Source organism: Limulus polyphemus, unplaced genomic scaffold, assembly GCF_000517525.1.
Source record: "Limulus polyphemus unplaced genomic scaffold, Limulus_polyphemus-2.1.2 Scaffold1478, whole genome shotgun sequence".
Taxonomy (NCBI): domain Eukaryota; kingdom Metazoa; phylum Arthropoda; class Merostomata; order Xiphosura; family Limulidae; genus Limulus; species Limulus polyphemus.
In genome coordinates this window covers 71925-75569 of record NW_013667088.1, presented here as the reverse complement: position 1 = coordinate 75569, position 3645 = coordinate 71925, and positions in this window count along the sequence as shown.

Here is a 3645-nt window from a genome sequence, read left to right as displayed (position 1 = left end):
TAACGCCCCCACGGCTGAAAGGGCGAGCATGTTTAGAGTGACGGGGATTCGAACTCGCGACCCGCAGATTGCGAGTCGAGTGCCCTAACCACCTGGTCATGCCGAGCCACCTTAAAATGAAATAATTAATTGCTGCATCCCTTTACCAGCAGTAAAATGCACCGGTAGTCATTTACTACGGCAGTAAAATGTCGTGGAACTTTTGTTTACTGTTCTATGTTTAAAAAAAAAAACTGAAATCTTATTTGTAAATAGTAATAATATATATATATATGTGTGTGTGGGTAATGCATTATAAACGATATGTTATTGTATTTTACAAAATAATGGTCCACTAGAACAAAGTCAAGATGGGTCATTTTGTAAATGCTAGTTTTATGCTGTTGGATACGGTTACATAAGTGCATGTGTGCCGCGTCATTGTAACTACTGTAATGTAAGTCAGACACGGCTGAAAGGTCAATGAAATAAGAATAATAAATATATATATATATGTCTGTGTATGTATAATTTTATGAGATTTAAGCTATTTAGACTCAACATTTGTGGTTTCTTGCTATAATGAAAAATTTTAATTTGCATATATTTCCTCATTTTTATGGTGGTTACAGATCGGTCAAATCGACTAAACCCATACAAAGATACAATAGTGAAAATAATAGATAAAATATAATTTTTTTTTACAAAAACGTTTGGTGATTATCTGGAGGTTATTAAGAGGTTATAAAGATTTCGCAAATGAAATTTGACAATTTTCTAGTGCATAAAAGTAATTTTAATCTTAAAATCAAAATTACTCTTCATGTTGGACAGTCAAAATTCGAAAATCATTACTTAAAAATCTTAAAACTTGATTCAAAAATCTGATATTTTGTATACGAGAGCCTTGTAATGTTTACTGATAATCTGCAAAATTTCGTGAAGATACGCCTGCTGTATTAGAAGTTATAGTATTTTCTTGACTCTAATTGCATAACGTTGAAGTCGGGTCCATCGTCCTTGATTTTAACTTTTGGACTCCCCTGAGGGGTCACACGGTAATTTTTGCAGGACTGCAAAGCTACTAAACACAGCACTGGCTACAGACAAATGAAACTGGCTTGAAAGTGAACAGTTCTAAAACTACTTTCAACACTTGAGATGGTTTATATGGATTTTGTTATACTTTGTCTGTGTAACACATCTGGCACTTTTGAGTGGCTGGCGAAGCTTACACTGAGAAAGTTGCAATGGGAGAGATGTCTCACCTATGTAAATGACATTTCGGTGTTTAGTCAGACCTTTTGGTATTCTGCTAAGAATGTAAAAAATAGCATGGAAAGTTAAACCAGAAAATATTCATTGTTTTATGTTCATGAATGTGTGTCTCAGCAGTTCCATAAAGTTGTCTACAACGACAATCACTGTGTGTTATTGTGCTTAGTTTACATTAAGATGAATCTTTACACTTTAATAAGCACCGCAAATGTTAATTCAGGTTGATAGCATTCTAGGATAGAAATAGTTGTTTATATGTTCACTCAGTAGTTGGCATGGATGCTATTAACTAATTGTCTTCCATCTTCTCTATCAGCTTAAAATTAGAGACATCTATGAGTATCTATTTGCAAAAATTATGAAACTGACTGTTCATTCTAATTTTGTATTTGGTTCATTTATATTTAATCCATCTCCATTCAGTTTTATTTCATGAATTTTGATGTATGACTCACAACTAGTTTCACCTTTTTCTAGTAATGTCTGAGGTTTTTGCATTAATTCATTTGCTTCTATCATGTTCATTGGGATCTTAACTAATGCATGAATAATCAAATCACTGTATGAAGGCTATATTTACTTGTGTAATGATTATTCTACCTCTATTTGATTTTAACTGATCATGTTTGTTTTCATATTATTACATCAAATATTTTCATATTACATCTGGTTCTGTTGTATCTGATTTTTATTACTGTGTTTTGAGTATAATTTTGAGTTAATTTATATAAGTCTGTCTATCGGAGCCTTTATCTTATAAATAAATATATGTATGTAATAAAGACTTCTTTATTTTCCCTGTATGACATTTAAGAGTCATGGCATCTTCTGTGTTTTGTTCAAGAAAGTGATTTATAAATATTTGACCTGAAATAGTCTCTTGTTTGGCTTTAATGTTAATTTTCAAATAATATAAGTAAAGGAGAAGTATTACAATTTGAAACGACAGCATTTTAACCTTCCATGATTAGAATATGAATATATCTTGATTAAGGTATGTTCTGGTAGCATCAGAATGTTGTAGAGGCCAAACCATACGGTTACAAGTGCTCCATCAGCCTCTTCGTCACAGGTTCCGTTCCTGAGAAAATGATATGGTGGATAAGATATGGCTTGTAACTTTCAGCCATCAGGGCACCATCAATTTTGTATAGATCTCCAACATCATTGGCCAAGATGCCCCTGTATTGATCCCCCCCAGGGGGCTTCACTGTAGATATTATGTGTTGACCATGAATGATACTGTATGCATCCCTGCCATCTAACAGAATATAATCAGTTGTTGACAAACAATTTGAATTTGGATTCATCTATAAAGAGTTCCTTCCTCCAGCTTTTCATTCAATTGTTTGAAGTCTGATGACTATTTCATCCTTTTGATTTGGTTATTTCTCTTGTGCAGTGGCTTATGAGCAGCTACACATCCATTAAGGCAATCTTGCGTTAATGGGTATCATACTGTTCAAGAGGTAACATTCACATCTTTGCATACATCTAAGTCACTGAAAAGATTTCAACGAAATTGTCATGTATCATGTAAAAGCATACTCTGAGTTACTTAACATAAGTTGCATGGAATTTGAATTTCCTATCTTGACCTCTTTTCTTTTAAACAGTACTGATTTCAAGTACCCTCTTCCAAGTTTGTATACAGACAGTGAAACATAAAATTTCACTTTGTTTGTCATATGGAGTAGTCTTCATCAACCAAAATACTGATTTCTACATGTTTGTCATGTAGTATTTCTGTCCTAACATCACACTGGTGCTAGAAAGAGTATGCCTACCTGTACTTTTATAGGAATTATCCTTGGGTAGTACTATCAGATTGGTTTGATGACAGCCGCTGACAGCATAAACTATCCACAGTGACTGTACTCTGACGAAGCTCATTTTTGTACAAAAGACGAGGAGAAATTCCATGATATTTACATTTTATTTACTGTTTCCATAATTATATCCAGTATTATATACAAACACACATTATGTTATAATAATATTCTGCTTCAGAATATAACCCCCTGGTCTTATTTATGTTTTAATAAGATGTCTTTATTTATTGTATATTATATCAGATAGAAAATTAAAATATTTGTTTGTCTTGTGGAGAATTTTCTCTGTCTGAATTGTATAGATATAAAAATAATGATTTGTTAAATTTACTTAACAACTCACTATATTAAGTTTTTGAACATCTGGAAATATTTCATAACGTTAAGATAAGTTAGAAAAGAATTAAGCATCTACTAGGTTTTCGTCAAATACCTGTTCCCAAAAATGGAATTTATAAACCTCCTTTCCTTCTGAATAATTTTGTGTATAACCAGCAATAATAACATTTAAATTATATCGGCCCGGCATGGCCAGGTGGATAAGGCGCTCGACTCA